The 17,722-nt window shown below is 49.1% G+C and overlaps 1 protein-coding gene across 6 annotated transcripts in view; it reads left to right on the forward strand.

Moving 5' to 3' along the window:
* The first annotated feature begins 616 nt into the window (after nucleotides 1-616).
* Nucleotides 617-17,722, forward strand: part of KIF1C (kinesin family member 1C) — a 46,208-nt gene continuing 29,102 nt past the window's right edge. For 2 of the 6 annotated variants that reach the window (XM_035134297.3, XM_035134295.3), the window contains exon 1: nucleotides 617-898. The gene's annotated coding sequence lies outside the window, so the exon portion shown is untranslated. Of the gene's footprint in view, nucleotides 899-1,057; nucleotides 1,205-2,744; nucleotides 3,024-8,793; nucleotides 8,885-17,722 lie in introns of those variants that run through there. The other 4 variants (XM_088655920.1, XM_088655922.1, XM_088655921.1 and 1 more) reach the window with 4 other exon arrangements.

Consider the following 17,722-nt stretch of genomic DNA (forward strand, 5'->3'; position numbering starts at 1 on the left):
AATACTATGACGTTCTAGGTGCCGATTTTCTTGCTCAGTAACAATCATAATTTTATTATTTATACGCCGCCCATCTGTCTAGGTTTCCCCAGCCCGCATTATGATGTTTTAAGATCGTTCATGTTCTGATCTCTTAGAGGTTTTATACATATTATCTAGCCACCACCCTAGGGGTTCTGCAGGAAGGGTGAGCAACAGCAATGGTAAAAAAAAAAGTTATTGTTTGTGGCGCCGTGTGGGAATCTGTTTTCCCTGCTGCCATTGAGGTTTGCTCAGCTTATGTGGCACCTAGAACCTCCTCGTACTTCTCCGAGGGGGTGCATGCAGACCCTCTCCCCTTGGGACGCCGGGCGAGAGCCTGCCCCGCTTGCGCGCATCGCACTGCGCCCGCCGCCTGGATCGCCTCGGAGGTTGGGCTCTTCATCCTCCATCCTCTTCCCCGGCTCTCCAAGCGCGCAGGGCGCGTTGCCCTTTTAAGAACTGCCCACCTCCCAGGGAGGGGCCAGGAAACTTTTCCCGTCTCGCGACATTCCCGAGCCCGTCTCTCTCTCCTCCCCCCGCCCCCTCCCCTCCCCGGGCCGGTCCTCTCCCGCGTGCTCCTCCCCCCTTCCCCTTTGCCCTGCCCGGCGGGCGCCGGCAACTGTGGCGGCGGCTGCTGCTGCTCCACCTCGCCACCATTGCGGGCCGGGGAGGGCGCCCCATTGAAGGCCCCCCCGCCCCCGAAGATCGCCCCAAACCCTTCCCTTCCCCCGGCGGCAGTGATGCAGCATCCGCAGCCCTAAGAGCGAGAAAAAGTTCGAGGGCGGAGGGGGAAAGGAACAGAAAAGCGAAAGGCTAAAGTTTGGCGTTCCAGCGCCGGGGATCGGGGCGAAGTTGGCAGGGGCCCCTGCGCAGGAAGGTGAGCGCTTCTGGGGGAGATGCGTGGGGGGGGGCGCATCCCCGGGTAGAAAGAGAGAGTGAAGGAGAGAGGCGGGCGGGCAGGCGGGCAGCGCCTTGTATCGGAATGCCGGGGGAGGGCGAGCTTGAGCTCAGGGCGCCGGGATCCCCTCCAGGGCGCCCCTCTTGCGCGCCAGGCGGAGAGCCCGTGCCCGTCGGCGGAGAGGGCGGCGGCGGCGCCCTAAAGACAAACGGAGGGATTCCTGCAACGCAGGAGGATCTCCTGCACGGGGAGCGGGAGCAGGAGGGCGGCTGGAGTCTGGACTGGGTAGGGGAGCCGAGACTGCTTTCATCCGGAGAAGCTTTAAAGCGCTGGAGGATGGGAGGCGGGAGCTTGGGTGCGCAGCGAAAACTTCCCCTGGCGCTTTTTTTTCCTTTTCCTTTTTCATCTTGCTGCTTTTGCGGAAAAGTAGCCCTGCGAGGTCGGAGGAAGGGCTTCAAGTCTTGCTTTTGACACTTGTGGCTATATATTTGTAGAGTGGGAAGGGACCCCCAAGGGCAATCTCGCCCAACCCCACCGCCATGCAGGAATCGCAGCTAAAGATTCATGAGGAAGGATCATGCAAACTCTGTTTGAAAACCTCCAAGGAAGGAGAACCTGCCAACATGCCACTGTCAAACAGCTGTTACTTGTCAGAAAATTCCTCCTAATTTTCTTTCTGAAGGCATCTCCTTTACTGTCTTTTGAATCCATTGGGGGGGTTCTTATTGTGGGGCCCAGTGGGGTTAGGTGGGGGTCCCCGCAATCCCTGGAACTTTTACCCAAACCCATTTACAATGGGAGGCTAGGAAAAGTTCTTCCTTTAGCAAACAGAGTGCTACAACCAGACCCAGGTTAAGCTAGCTAGCAGTGTTGTTGTTGTTTAGTCGTTTAGTCGTGTCCGACTCTTCGTGACCCCATGGACCATAGCGACCATAGCTAGCAGTAGCACCCCAGTAATGCTTCTTCCCATTTACGGCTTGTCTCACTTGCTTAAGTTGTCTGTTAGCTGTTCTCTCTGCTTGTTGTGGCACCTGAGAAACATCACAGGTTCATTGCATCAGAGAAAGCTTCCATTGAGTAGTAGAGCCTGTTTTGTTAGATGCTCTTCAGTGTTGGCTCTATGTTAATTTTGTATGTGGGGGTTGATGGAGGCAAGGAAGCATTCCTGTCTTGTTTTTCGGGTGGTGGGTTTGATGGCCCATTTGGCCTGTTGGTTCTAATAATCCTTCTACCCACTCGCAGAGGCCCCGTGAAGTTTGTGACGGAATAGGGTGCTAATGCCACTCCAGTGTGCTGGTCATTCCCAGAACCGCCCTCAAACACGAGGAGGAGGAGGACATTCAATGCCTGCTTGCTGTTCCGGTTTTTCAATGAGATTTGAAAACATCAAGGAGCTTAATCTGACGTAGGCTGGAGATGTTCTGTGGGTTTGGAGGCCGTGCCTGTTTGGGGTGGGAAGACTGTAGGATGTATGAATTAGGGAGTTTAAAATGTCACTGGGAATTTTTTTTCTGGTCCTTGACCCTGCCCTCAGGCAAGTGAAGGAACCTGTGTTCCAGGAGCAGAAAGGATACCAACATGTTGACTTCTCCCTCCCTTCTTAAATCCACAGGGGTGTGACGCTCTGGAGTCTCCTGATGTTGGTGGAGGCAATGCTGGGTGTTGGTGGCAGGGTTTAATCATTGGTTCCAGGTCATCCCCGAGCAACCAAGAAGTTGGGAGGTGGAGATTGGGAGCATAAGATACGCGCCCCTTGTTGTCAGGAGTTATTTTTAGGAGAATGACCGGTCCTTCGTGTATGTTCCGAATACACAGAAACATTCCCGATCCGGGGGTGCGTTGGGGAAGAGGGAGAATGCAAAGTTGCCCTGTCTCTGGGTCCTATCGAGGGGCACACTGTTGCATTTTCCTCCTGGGAACACAAGATGGGTAAAATAACACCGCTTATTTGGGTCAGCTGAGGTGGACGTATACAGACTTCTTTGAGTCCCCTTCGTATAGCGGTCCGGCTACTTTTCTGGTATCCGTGGAGCATGCTGCGGCTTGAAACCATTCCTGTGGCTGATTGTAAATGCTTCCCAAATATTCATCTGTTGTTAACAAGGTAATGGAGGCAGCAGTGCTTGGTGGGTTGTGCCCTGGTGCTGTGGAAAGTGTTTGGCTTTACATTGAGCAAAGAAAAACCTGTGTTGTATTTGTGGACTTGGATAGCGGCAGTGCTTCCCCCCCCCCTTTGTCCATGGCATGTTCTTAAAAGCTTGGATGTTCTCCTAATATCCGCACAAAATGTCATTTTTTATTTTTTTAAAGGGGTGGATAGGTTTCCATGCTCTCTGTTCAGAGAGGGCCCTTCCACCTGACCTTGAATCCTGCTGCAGTTTAAACAGTTCAGAAGCTGTCCAGGCTTGGTGCTGTCTAATCCCTCAGGTGGCGCAATGGGTCAGTGCGCCTGGCTGTTAAACAGAAGGTTGGTGGTTCGAGCCCACCCAGGGACAGCTGTTGTGCTTAGGGTTCCTTCCAACTCTGTGATCATATGATTCTATGAATATTTGGGAGAGAGGTGAGGGGGGGGGAAAATGTGACTGCTAAGTTCTAGGGAAATTGACTTTGTTCTAAATTACGGTATGTTCTCAGTTTCCAGGAAAGGCCATTTAGCTTACTCTCTACCAGTGAGAAGAATCTCTGATGCTGCATTTGTGGCATTTTGGGAATTGAGGAGGGTTCCCCACTGTCCTACATGACCTTAGTTCTTGCCCTCCCCTTTCCATGGGATGTTAGGGCCTGCAGTGACCAAGGACAGGGAAAGGGCCATGATTCAATGGTAGAGCATCCACTTTGCATGCAGAAGGTCCCAGGTTCTGATGGAATCTCTGGATAGGGCTAGGAGAGAACCCCCCCCTCTCTTTCCAGAAACCTTGGAGTGCAGTTGCTGCCAGTCAGTACTGAGCGAGACGAACTGCTGCTCTGACTCTGCTTAAGGCGGCTTCCTATATATGCCTGCGTTTCCATGCTAGGTTGTGTGCAATAGCCCCTTCTTTGAATTTCTTTATGGATAGTGATCCTGAGCTGCCGTCCCTTTGCTTCTCTCCCTACATTGTGTGGCTTGGCTCACTTCCTTGAGTTGCTCAGGCTGCTTGCCTTGGAAGCAGCTCTCGCAGGGCACCCACTTTTATTCTCAGCACCCACTGATGTCTGGGTCGCTTGGGTGGAGTGGCAAGGGAGGAGGCTGGTCCCCTTGGGCTCGAGGCTGGACCAGATGACCTTTGACTTGGACCCTGTGCGACTCTGTCCCCGGTATGGGTGGCAGCACCTATCTCTCTTGCTGTGGCAGTTCCTTCAGTGCTTGTGGGTACCTTGGAGTTGCCTTCTGTGGCTGAGGCTGCTGAGTTTTACACCCAAACGTCTTGGAAAGCCTCTGCTCTCTCCCCCACCTGTTGCCCAAATTGGTTACCAAACATGGATTTTGGAGTTTTTCCTTTTCCAACACGGCTACCTTGAACTTCTTGTGCTGCTTTACTAACAGGTTTCCCCAATTGCCTTGGTGTGTGTGTGTGTGTGTGTGTGTGATCATTGCCTCTTGTATGTGTGTGCGTGTTTTTATCTGTCCAAGCTGTTCCCATCTGCCTTGGCCTGTTTAAGCAAAAGCCCTCCTGATCCTGTCTCTCATGACTGCTCTTTGAGGTCCAGGCAGCTGATCAAATATCCCCTGCTTTGCCAGAAAGCCTCTGGGTAGAGGGAGAGCTGCAATGCCCCGGCAAAAAGCTTTGCTCAGCTAGCTTGGCATGGGAACTTGCCTGCTTCATCATGCGCTGCACATTGCCTTCCCTGTGAATGCATGGACAGTGCAGAAAAACAAACCCACCTTCTCTTTCTTTCTCTCCCTCTCTCCTTCTCTTTCCTCGCCCCCCTCCATTTCTGTGGTCAGTTCTGCAAGTCAAGGATCTATTTCACCAGTTGCAATTAGGTCTGCTGTGTGTCTCCCTATGGTGTCTTCCTATAATGCTAGGTTGCAGTTGGTGGGGGAGGGTGCTCTTCAAGGTGGTGGCCGTCCTGCTGTCTTGGCTGCTGAGGGGGTGTGGAGGAAAGTGATTCCGCCCCCCAGCTTGCTTTGTGAAGAAGGTCTGGTAGGACTCTAAGGCACCTTGCCTTATGGGTGAGCTGCCCTTCTTCAGAACATAGCCATCCTGGTTAGTAGCCATTGATAGTCCTCTCCTCCTCCATGTAGTCTTTGACACCTCCAGTGCCCCCCTGCCCCCCTCTTGCCCCTAGGTAACCCCACCACCCGCTTTGAGAATGGCTGGTCTAGAGCCCTTCTCCCCAGGCCTCAGTTTCCCTGCTTCTGTCCAGGAATGGGGAAGGTTCTGTGAATGGCTGATTTGTCTAGTTTTGATGGGGTGGGGGAAATCCAGCCGTGTCATCCCTTGTCCAGATGTGGCTCCTTCACAGCATCCCAAGCAGGCCCTAGGAAGACAGTGGTTGCCTGGGAGTAGACATTGCCTACTGTTAGACTTGCACTCACAGTCCTGCCAAGGAGAAGCGAACTCTTCTTTCTGGATGCCTTTCTGGATGTCGGTTCTTTGCTCTCTGCATAAATACTGGGAGTGCCATTTGATGTGCGCACATGGCAGACACAACAGCTGCCCTGGTGTTCTGACTGGCTCCTTCTCAGCTGAGTCAACCCTGTCATTCCACAGCCTGTCAATCCTACCGCCTTAGAAGGTTTGTGGCACTTTGAAGCCCCGGCCCTAAAATCTTTCAGCTCGACAAGGAAGGGATCTCCATCTTGCTCTTCGCCTCACCCTCTCCGTCTTCATCTTTCCCTTTCTGCTCCATCAACCTGAGCCAGAGATGGTGATGTGATTAGAGTGTCGGACTAAGAGAGATACCAGGGTTCAAATCCCTACTTGTTCATAAAGCTCCCTGCATGACCTTGGAGGCCAGTCACAGCCTCTCAGCCCAACCTGCCTCACATCTTCTGATGTTCTTATCCCTTTGGCCTAACACGGTTGCTTTCTTTTGGCAGTTACCTGAAGCTTGATGAACATACTGTACTGGGAACAAAATAAAAAAAATTCCTTCCAGTAGCACCTTAGAGACCAACTACCGTAAGATGGTATCTGAAGAAGTGTACATGCACACGAAAGCTCATACCAGTGACAAACTTAGTTGGTCTCTAAGGTGCTACTGGAAGGATTTTTTAAAATTTTGTTTCGACTATACCAGACCAACACAGCTGTTGGTCTGGTATAACGAATACTGTACTGGGATCATTCTGAGGCAGACTTCCTGGCAGTCCTGAGATAGTAAGAGGCTTTCTCCCTAGTAAAGTGATGCAGAATCATAGATGTAACATCTGCCACAAACTGAGAAGGGAGACTCCAGTGTGAAATTGGTGCTTGTCAGGGAGTTTGATTCTGTTTGTCTAGACCTGAATCAAGATATCAGTTTTGTTTCCTGTTACAGATGTTGACTTAGCATTGTAAAGGTTGGGTGATTTGTGTTAAGCGGCTATTGCGAATGGCCAACACATTTGATGTGTATGCATTTTGAACTTTGCGTAGTAGGGTGGGTGCAGACGGAACTTTTGGCATTTGATAGCCATTTGCTTCCACTATTTACAACTCAACCCCCCCATGCACACACATGTGTGAGAGAGGGAGAGAGGGAGAGATTAGGTAAGATCTACTATATACTTTCTCCTGCCAACCTAGCAGTTCGAAAGCACATCAAAGTGCAAGCAGATAAATAGGTACCGCTCCGGCAGAAAGGTAAACGGTTTCCGTGTGCTGCTTTGGTTCGCCAGAAGTGGCTTAGTCATGCTGGCCACATGACCTGGAAGCTGTACGCCAGCTCCCTCGGCCAATAATGCGAGATGAGCGCCGCAACCTCAGAATCAGTCACGACTGGACCTAATGGTCAGGGGTCCCTTTACCTTTACTTTACTACCAGTATATACTTTGGAAAATGGATTGTCAGTTTGTTCTCTATGCAGTTGACGATCTCTTGAGATATTGTCACCAAACTTGGAGTGAGGGTTCCCAACGTCAGCACCATTTTGAATCAAGGTGGCATCTCTCAATTTTTGGCGTGACCGTTGCAAACTCACAAATTACATTATCTGTTTTGAAAAATAACATTTTTTTGATACACTGAAACAGAAGTCCCCAGACCCTGTTTCAGTATCTGAAGAAGTGTGCATGCACACGAAAGCTCATACCTATGACAAACTTAGTTGGTCTCTAAGCTGCTACTGGAAGGATTTTTTAAATTTTGTTTTGACTACGTCAGACCAACACGGCTACCTACCTGTAACTAACATTTTTTTTGGTTTCTAAAATTCCTGGGCAGTGCCCAGTACTCCCTTCTAATAGTTAAATTATCTGCTAATTGAGGATAATGCTTCATGCATCTGGAGTGTGCTCTAGTCAACAAAAACATTTGCCAGAATACTACTCCAGGTGCAACAAGGATATTTGTTATGCTTACCCAGTAACTCAGTATAACTTCTGGGCGGCTGGGGAAGTGGTGCCTTTGCTTCCTTACTGCACTCTGAAGGCGCCTTGCTTCTGTACAAGCCCCATTTAAGACAGTTAAGAAAGCCAAATTTCACATTATCCTGTGGAGAGTGAGACCTGTGTGTCTGTATTTGTCGTAGGATTCCCACCAAATGGCGTATAATTTTTCAGGGTCCTCCAAGCCTTTGGCCACCCACAATTTATGAGTCCACCCCCCAGCTAATGCTAAACTCCACATGTGCTTATGCCAAACCAAAAGCTGCAAATCATAGAATTACAGAATTATAAAGTTGGGAGGTCAATTGAGGTTCGGGCGGCTGCCAGCATCCGTATCAAGAGTTCCTGAGAGCTCAAACCTTTCAGCTGATCGTTGCATGGATTTATTTAACAAATCTGTGGTGAAGTTAGAAGGGGACATTTGAGTATTTTGGTCATTTCTGGACAAATCCAGAATCGGAATACATGTGGGCACTCCCACCACAGGTGGAAAAAGGTGCCCTTTTTCCCACAGGCCCTCCAACAGCTTGGAGAGGATTGTGACGCCACATGAGCAACTTGGATTTGCAGGATCCTTGGACTTGCAAGCACATGGCCACTTTTGAGAACGCCTTAGAGATGTCTGGAGTTCATCCCTTGGCCTCATATTTCATGTGTGTTTGTTAGAGGTGTCGGAGAGAGGCAGGCAGGCTGCTGCACGGCCCTCTTCCGGCTGAATGAAAGATGGATGCTTCACTTGCGCTTTTTATTTATTTATTCAGGGCGTGTGTCTTGTTTCCTACTAGCTCTGTGATTATGGTAATTAACACGACTTGATGGTCCAGAAGCTTTAATTAAAGGCTTATCGCTGCCTTCCCTGCTGAGTTGCATGGGTGGTTTCTCCAGTGCTGCAGGAGAGGCTGAATTGACTGCCAGTTTACAGCAATAGCTGCAGCTCTCTCTCTCTCTCTCTCTGTGTGTGTGTGTGTGTGTGTTTGTATGAGCGAGAGATGGGTGTGGGAGCAGAAGGCTGTTTCCTGAGGTCGGGATCAGCTGTTGTTTCTGCAGGAGCAAACAGACTTAGGCCAACTGAGAGGCGTGCTGTGAACTAAAATGCCACTCTGGTCCAGAACAGAGAATCTAAGTCAGATTGCCTGCTGCAGTAAGGAAGACCTGCATTTGTAGGTTCGAAGCTAAGGGGCATAGCTAAGTAGCCGGAAAGCTTGGTTTCCCTGAGCAGGCCTAAGCCCCAGGACCTCTCTGGAAGCACATGGATATCCTTGTGCTATCTGTGTGCTGGTTGAGAACCGTAACAATAAACTAACTAACTAACCTTGTGCTATCTCTTGTGTGCTGTCTGTCTGTCTCTCTCTGTACTTTCAGGTGCAGATATGGAGATATGGCCCTGGTGCAGTTTCATTATAATTTATTTAGTGTTAGCCAAGAGTGATGTGGACCCTGCCCCAAAGACAAGGTAGTCGAGCAAGGGAGAAAAGAAAGCCATTAAAGAAATCAAAGAAAGTACTTCTTCACGCAGAGTTAAACTATGGAACTCACTCCCACAGGAGGCAGTGACAGCTAAACTCCCCCCCCATGGTTTTAAAAGACAATTGGCTTTTTAAAAATGGGCTATCGGTTTCTACTAGCCACAATGGCTATGCTCTGCCTTCACAGTCGGAGATAGCAATGCCTCTGAATACCGTATCAGTTCCTGGAAACCGTAGGAGGGGACAAAGGCTTTGGGGCTTGGTCCTGCCTGCCAGTTCCCCATTGGGGCAGCTGGTTGACCCCTGTGAGAACAGGATGCTGTACTAGATGGGCCTCCTTTGGCTTGATCCACCAGGCTCATCTCATGTCCTTAGAAGTCAGGAGTTAAAAACCAAGTGGTGAGGAAGAGGCAGAAGTCATCTTGCAGCGGAAGAGCACATCAGATGAGCTTGTGTGGCTTCTTGAAAAAGGCCTGTTTTTTTTGTTTTTGTTTGTATGTTTGTTTTTTTTTTTTTTTTTTGTTATGATTATTATTTGTGGATATTACGGATTATTTTTTATGTTCATTGATTTACAGATTATTTGTTTATTGTTTATGTTGAGTTGTACAAAGATTGATGCTTAATAAATAAATGAAATTCAAAAAAAAAAAAAAAATAAAGAAAAAGGCCTACGGAGCACAAGCAAAGCTTATTCCTTTCCCATTTCCAAACACTCTTCCCTTTTGCGGAGGTGAGTAGATAGATACCTGGGATCGTTTTGCCCTGAATCACTCCAGGTGTGCTGGGAGGTGGATGCCTTTGCAGGCACACCCAAATCTTCCTCAAGACTCTTCCATGTGGCTGGGGCAGACTTTGGGAAAGGTTGAACACAAAGCCAAGCGGAGCTTGAATGTGTGTGTGTGTGTGTGTGTGTGTGTGTGTGTGTGTGTGTCTGCCTCTTCCCTTCTTGACCACAATGGAGCTGCTCTCTGTGGTCGGACTGTGGCTCTGGAGCATGAAACCTCCGTTTGCTAGCTCTGTGCAGAGAACATTCGCTTGTTTTAAAAAGTAATGCCACAAAACCCAAAGCTATTGTTAAAAGATCTTCCCCCCCCCCCGCACTTTCCTCCTTTCCCTGTCCAGGATGGTTCTGCAGCCAGAAGGGGCCCAGGATGGGCTTGTAACAGGATTGTGGCTCAGAGCACAGAGCTGAAGCAGCAAATGCTTTAAACATACAACCCTAAGCTCTGCTTGTGGAATCAGGAGGGGGTGCGGGGAGGAAGGTGCCTGTCCTGCAGAAGAAGGGGAAGAGGCTTTTCAGGGGCGGGAGGGAAGGCTTGCACTACAGAGTGCCTGGGAACATTTTCAGGCGAGGAGGAAAGCCAAATGGAGGAGGTGAGCTTCCCCCTGCCCTGCAGTGTGCAGTGGAGGGTGAAGATTCAGGCAAGTGGGGGTCTCAGCCAGAAGAGTGGCTGTTGTGAATAACAGGTAGGCAGTTAGGATGCTGCAAGCAGGGGTCAGAATTCACAGGGAGGCGGAGGGGCTTGGAAGGCGTTGGAGGGACGTCCATCTAAGCCCCGCCAAAGGCCACTCTCTTCTTCAACTCAACCAATCTCTTTGTTTCTCCTTTCCCACCTGACTCATCTTTCTGGGAAGCATTTTACTCAAAAGGGGAGATTTAAATAAATAAATAAATAAATAAATTACAGAGCATTTAAATATTGCTGCAGCGGACTGCCTTCATTGAAAGTGTTTAAGCAGAGGTTAGATGGCCACCTGTCAGGGATTCTTGAATTGTGCTTCCTGCATTGCAGGGGGTTGGACTAGATGGCCCAGCCCTACAATTCAATGATTCAAGTTTGTTGAGAGAAAGTTTGAGACCAGGATGGGAAAACCTTTGGCCCTCCAGATGTTGCTGGCTGGGGCTGATGGGAATTGTAGTTCAGCCACATCTGGAGGGTGAGGTTGGCTTCCCTTTCTGATGTGCCCCGCTGGAAATCTGGGCCCAGCCCAGCACTATTTAGTTTTATTTGTAACTCCACGAATGTTGCTCAAAAAGCTGTGACAAGGCTCACCAGTCGTTGTGGGCTATTAAGAACATCAGAACAATGCTTCTGAATGCCAGTTGCTGGAAACCCCAGGAGGGGAGAGTTGCTCTTGTTCTGGGACCCTGTTGGCTGGTTTCCCACTGGGGGCATCTGGTTGGCCCCTGTGAGAACACGATGCTGGGCTAGATGCTGCCCCCATTGGCCTGATCCAGTGCAGGACTCTTCTTATGGGTCACTCCCCTCCCTCCCTGCCTTCCCCACCCACATCCTGCTGCAAGCACTGGTCTTCATATTTCTGCCATGAACAGAGGCAAGCGTGGATTGTCTGGTTTCTGTCTGGGGCAGGGCGTTCACCCGCCTGCCCCGTGTTGCTTTTGTCCTGTGGCAAGTGTCTGGACTGGCACCAGGAGCTGTGGGTTTTATTGATGCCTTTCTCCTTCACTCCCTGCCTGTGGACCCAGATGAACTAGTTGGGCTGGGCTCATCTGGCTGGGAGGAGCTCTCAGAACAGGAAGGATCTCTTTGTTGGGATTCCAGGATGCTTATTCACTTATGTTAGTGCTCTCTCTTACACACACAAATATACACCCTTCAGGAATGCCAGCACTTTGGCTGGCTGCCCTTTTGGCTGGAGGAATGCAAATTGAGGGTCTAGAGTGAAGAAAGGGGGGGGGGGAAGGAAATATATTCTCCCTTCAGCTTGTTTTCGTCTTGGCCAAATTGATACTGCAAAAAAAAATGTAAGCAGCCGGCCCTCTTTGAAAAAAAGAGCATTGTTTAAAAGCAAATGCCACAGGCTGCAGACAGCTGTCCCACCAACATCTAAGGTTAGGCCTGAGTAGACAGGGCAGGGGCCTTCTCTGTGGGGTGCATAGACAGAGGAGCTTTCTCCCTGAGGAATGTAAGAGGAAGCTGGCTGCTGATCATTCTGCACTCATGGCAGTCAGGCAGATGCACAGGGCAGGACACCTTTAGGCACACTTGTTTCAAGAGACTCTTTCCCCCATTGTGATTATTTATTCCCTCACCTCCTCCAATGTCCTATTTTGTTCCAGCGCCCTGGCATTACCTTTTAGCGATTGCTGCTTATTGAATGTAGTGCCATTTCAGCTTTCATTCTTTGTGTGCATGTTTTAATGTTTGCAAGCCGTTTTGGGGACAGAAGCAGAAAAACACAGTTAAAATAACCGAGGTTTCAAGGAAAATGTTGGCTAAGTGCAGGGTATCTTAGCTTGGTGCCGCAAGTAGGGCAAACGGGACTCCTGCGTTCCCCTTCCCGTTTTACAATACTGCAAAAGGATTCTGATTGGGGTAGGGGTTTTAAATGCATATAAATTTAAATCAACCTTGGGAAGAGGAGGAAATGGATGGGGGGGCTGACACCTTCAAGGTTGTTGGAGGAAGCAATGTGTTTTTATTTGCTAGAAGTAAGTTAAACCAGTGTCTCCCATCCTTGTGACAAGCAATGTCCAGAGCAGTTGTCAGCAGTAGCATGAACATAGCAAAACACAATCATACAGGGGGTTGAACTAGATGACCCTTGTGGTCCCTTCCGACTTTACAAATTCTATGATTCCAAATCCCAGTTGCTGGAGACTGGGTGGGTGCTCTTGTGCTCGAATCCTGCTTGCATGCACCCTGCAATGGGCACCTGGCTGGTCACTGTGAGAACAGGATACTGGACGAGATGGGCTCCCTTTGCAGGCTCTTCTGATATTCTTAAGGGGTGGGGCTGGGGGGTGGCAAGGTGCCCATGCTCTGTTTCTAAGCTGGCTGGGCGGGGCGGAGGAGTTGCGAGCTTGATAGCCTCTTGCCAGAGCCTCTGTGCAAAATGCACGCCTGGCCTGTTTCATCTCTCTTCCCTTCCCGCTCTCGGTTGCCAGGGAACAGCTGTCTTGGCTAAAAATAATCCCCTTTTAGCTGTCATCGGCCATCATGTGAGCAAGTAGTTTTATTCCTCTATCTCTGCCCCCCCTCCCGTCTTCCTTTCATGTCCTTGGGATCACATTGTGGGTGGAGAAGGCACACGTGTTATTGTGTTTTTAAAAGGGGCTCAGTAGAGCAGCGTTTGGGGAGGAGGGGGGCTTTACTTTCATCCCACTCTATATTTTCTGCTTTCTCTGAAGATAAGCAGACTTGTGCTTTGACTTGCAGCTCAAAATCCCACGTTCAACTTGCGACACAATTTTCCTTTTCAGGAAAGAGTCAAACTGTAAAGCTGCCTATTCTGGTGTTCAAGAGGGCCTATAAAACTCATTGGTCAAGACATAAGAACATAAAATGACCCTGCTGGATCAGGCCACTGGCCCATCTAGTCCAGCATCTTCTTTTCACAGTGACCAAAGAGTTGCCCTCTATGGGAAACCCACAAGCAGGATCTGAGCACAAGAGCAACGTTCTCCCCTCCTGCGGTTTCCAGCAACTGGTGTTCAGATTTGTCCCATCCTCTTTTAAAGCCATCCAGGTCGGTGGCCACCCCTGCCTCCTGTAGGAGGGAGTTCCACAGTTTAACTCTGCTCCATGCGACAGACTTTCTTTTCTCTGTGCTGAACCTTCCAGCATTCAGCTTCATGAGATGCTCACGAGTTTTAGAGTTGTTACAAGAGTGCAAGGAAAATGTGTTCCTGCCACACTGCTAGCTGTCTCCTGCTTGGCACTGGGAGCAGTCCAAAGTACCCTTTCCAAGCTTTCAGTTTCGCCGCTGCCTGCGTGTTGGCAGCTTGCTATTGGGAAAGGAAAACATGTGCTCCTCTAACCCCAAATGACAGCTATAAACAGGTGTGCATGTATGTGTGAGAGAGAGAAGAGAGCAGGGTGGTTGGGAAACGTACATGTTTTTATCTGCCGTGACTCAGCAGGCCTGGCCCAGCCCAGACTCACAACAAGTCCTTCAAGCATAGTTCCCAGGTATTTATCCAGATAAGTCTTTTGCCAGCCTGGTGGGCCCCTCCCAGATGTTTTGGACTACAATCCCCATCAGCCTCCATCCAAGTGCAGCCAATGGGAATCGTAGTCCAGAACACTTGGAGGAAGCCAGGTTTGCAAAAGGCTGATCTTGAATCCTGGCAAGATGGAGGCGCTGTGGGTGACTAGCTCTCGTGTCCGACAAATCAGTTGCTGACCCTGGATGGGGTTGCCCTCCCACTGAAGGAGCAGGTTTGCAGTTGTGGGGGGGGGGAGCTTCTGGATCCATTTCTGTCCCTGGAGACTCAGGTACCTTCAGGGGCTGGAAGTACCTTTAATCAAATGCAGCTGGTTCAACAGCTCCTGCCATTTCTGGACGGGGAAAGCTTGGCCACCGTAATCCACTGGTGTCAAACTAGCTGGGTTCTCTTCCTGGTCTGACAGGTCTCTTCTTCCTAGGTTCGGCTGTTAAACATGAGAGCCCGGTTCCCTGGCTTTGGGGGTCTGTGGCTGCCGTCCCCTCCAAGGCCACCTGTGAGAGTGATGCTGTGCTCATTCACACCCAGTGGGCCTTTGGGCTTCCTGGAATAGCATCCCATGCTCGGGGAGGCTTCCAAAAATGGTTTGTGAGATGGCCTCAGAAGATGTTCACTCCACCGCTTCCATCGGCAGAACTGGCACTATATACAAGTGCCACATAATAATGCCCCTTCCACATGTAAGAGCTAGATATTTCAGTGTGGGGTCCTCTACTCTTTGGGACTCCCTGCCTGTTGGCATCAGGAAGGTGCCTTCACTGTACTCCTTTTGGCACCTGCCGAAAACATTTTTGTCTAGACAAGGAGTGGGGTGGAGCCTCCTTCTTTGGAAGTCTTTAAACAGAGGCTTGACAGGCATATGTCAAGAATGCTTTGATGGTGTTTCCTGCTTGGCAGGGGGTTGGACTGGATGGCCCTTGTGGTCTCTTCCAACTCTAGGATTCTAGACAACCCTACTCAGCTGTTTAGAAAGCTGGTGGCGAGTTTTAATATGTTCTTAGTCTTTATGGTTATTATCGCTGCTTATTTTACTTGCCGATAATTTTATTGTTTTATCTTTTTGAAGACCGCAGGCAGGTTTTTTGTTTGTTTGTGTTTACTATCAAATTGATCAAAGTGGGGTGGGGGTGGGTCCCGTCTTGAGTCCTGAAGAGAACCCACACCACCTCTTCTGCTTATAACGCGCACCTGTGGAAGCAATAAGTGCTGTCCCCGTAGGCACAGATGAGGGTCTCTTCCAACTCTAGAATTCTATGATTCCATGATTCATCTTTAGGGTGGGGAGGGTGGAAGAAGAGTCAGCTAGGGAGTGGGGGGTGGGGCTTGTACTTGCTGTAGTGCCTGATGATGGAGGAACGCAAATGGTGAGCTCTGCTCAGGTGTCACCCAACACCTGCCCTTTTCTAACATCTACTGTAGGAGTCATTGGAAAAGTCCACCTCTGTATTTTAAAGTCAGATATGGGGGTGGTTTTCATTGTGGGGAGGAAGCATAAGGGGCCTAGAGACTTACAGTGGTGCCTCGCTTAACGAATGCCCTGCTTAACGAAATTTCCGCTTAACGAAAGGTTTTTTCTAGCGAAGGTTTCCTTGCTAGACGAATGCGTTTTACGAAAAATTCGTCTAGTGAACCGCGGTTTCCCATAGGAATGCATTGAAATTCAATTAATGTGTTCCTACGGGCAAAAAAAAATTCAAAAAAATTTCAATGCATTCCTATGGGATTCGCTAGACGAATTTTTCGTTATAAGAAAAGACCTGTGGAACGAATTAAATTCGTCTAGCGAGGCACCACTGTACTCGCATTCTCTCTCCCCCCACCTCCCAATCCCAGATCCTGAAATCTGTTCAAACCCTACTTTTCTACATTATGCAAATTCTGTGGCCTTGCTTAAGTGGTGCATTCCTGCCTTGTGGCTTTTGAACAGTGAAAACCGCTGCTGTTAAGAATGCCGCAAAATTGTCTGAGAGCTTGAGGCGTTGGCAGCATGTGCCAAAGCCTTTCATGCAGGCTAAAATCACAGCCAGCTCCTTGGGCTACCAGCGGCTACCAGCCACGATGGCTGGGTTCTCCCCTCACTGTTGGAGGAGCACTGTGTTCTTTTTTACAGCTCTAGATGTTGTGTTATTTTTAGCAGCTGTATGTTGCATAGCATCAGTAACAGGAAGAACTTTCTGACAGTAAAAAGCTGTTGGATCATGGAACAGACTACCTTGGAGGGTGGTGGCCTCTCCTGGGTTGGAAGTTTTTAAGCATAGCCCTCTGTGGTGGATTATTGAGCTGTGCCTCCTGCATTGCAGGGGGTTGGGCTAGATGACCCTTGGGGGTACCCTCCTACTCTACAACTCTATGATTCCATGCAAATTTTCACATTTACGGTACTCATAGTCTGTATTTGTCCTGGTCCAGCAGAGGGAAAGAGGTTGAGGCAGAATACTGCCTGACCTCTGGGAATCCTGCTAAACATCATTCCTACCTCCCTGTCCATAAAATTTTGTAAATTTGTGCCCAAGTTCAAATGTGTCCTCACAGCTTTAAGGGCTGCTTCTGTTCTTTTCTCCTTTTTTTGCGATGGTGGTTGTGGCAGCTGGGAGCCTTCAAATGCTGCAGCCTTGTGCGCCCAGGACTTAATTCTCTGCTTCCTTTGTGTTGAATTTGCAGAATGTCCCAACCCAAACATCCCTGGATTTGCCCTGCTTAAAAGCTCCGACTGCAATTGGCAGATTAAAATCAGTAGCTCTGATGTCTTGCCGTAGGCCACTTTCCCCCTCCAGTAACATGATCAGTTCCTTTTGAAGATGTTGCTCCTGATTTTTAGATTAATTGACCTTTTGAAAATGTGATGTTGAGCCTGTTTTTTGCAAACACCACAAATGTCCCTGACTGCTTTGGGGAGAAGAGGCGACATAGAAGTTTAGAGAAGAGAAAAGTCCCACCACCCCCTGCCACCCAGTCTCTCACAACATGAGAATTCATGGACATCTAATAAAGCCAAATGTTGGAAGATTCAGGACGGATAGCAGAAAATCCTTCTCTATGCAGTGCCTAGTTAAACTATGGAACTCCCTCCTGCAGGAGGCAGTGATGGTCACTAACTTGGATGGATTTAAGAGAGGATTAAATATAAGGCTATGGGTGGCTCCTAGCCAGGATGGCTCGGCCTGGCTGCCACAGCTGGAAGCAGCAATGCTTCTGAATACCAGTTGCTGGAAACCACAGGAAGGGAGAGTTGCTCTTGTGCTCGAATCCTGCTTGCTTGTTTCCCATTGGGGCATCTGGTTGGCCGCTGGGAAAACAGGATGCTAGGTTAGACTGATCCTTATGTTTTTATGAATGTGGACCTCCACTTGTATGAATGTCTTCTATTATCATCATCATTATCATTGTCATTCATATTTATTAACCCCCAGCCTTCACCAGCAGGAGAGCTTAAATGTCGCAACAATCCAAATGTCAAAACTGAAAGCGGCAAAAACAGATCGCAATGACAGGAATGGGGTGGGCCCTAGAGACTGTTTTGGACAAGCACACCTGCGCACATGCATTCCGCATGATGCGTCCTGGCCCAAGCTATGATTACCCTGCTGCTGGACAGCTATGATTCAATGTTTTGGTGTTCAGAGGGCAGGCAAACATTTAATTTAATTCTCTGCAGCTCATTCGTGGAACCGGTTTTAATGGCAGCTTGTAGTGCAACAGAAAGATTGCTTTTGAGCACATCCAGAGTGATATTGGGCTCGGCTACATTAGTATATGGAAAAAGTTATAAATGTGTTATAACACTGAAACCAGATGGTGCTGTAGAGCTGAAATTGGAACTATGAAATTTTCAATTGTGAGCTTTAATTTTATT

This window comes from Zootoca vivipara, chromosome 12 (assembly GCF_965207765.1).
Source record: "Zootoca vivipara chromosome 12, rZooViv2.hap1.1, whole genome shotgun sequence".
Taxonomy (NCBI): domain Eukaryota; kingdom Metazoa; phylum Chordata; class Lepidosauria; order Squamata; family Lacertidae; genus Zootoca; species Zootoca vivipara.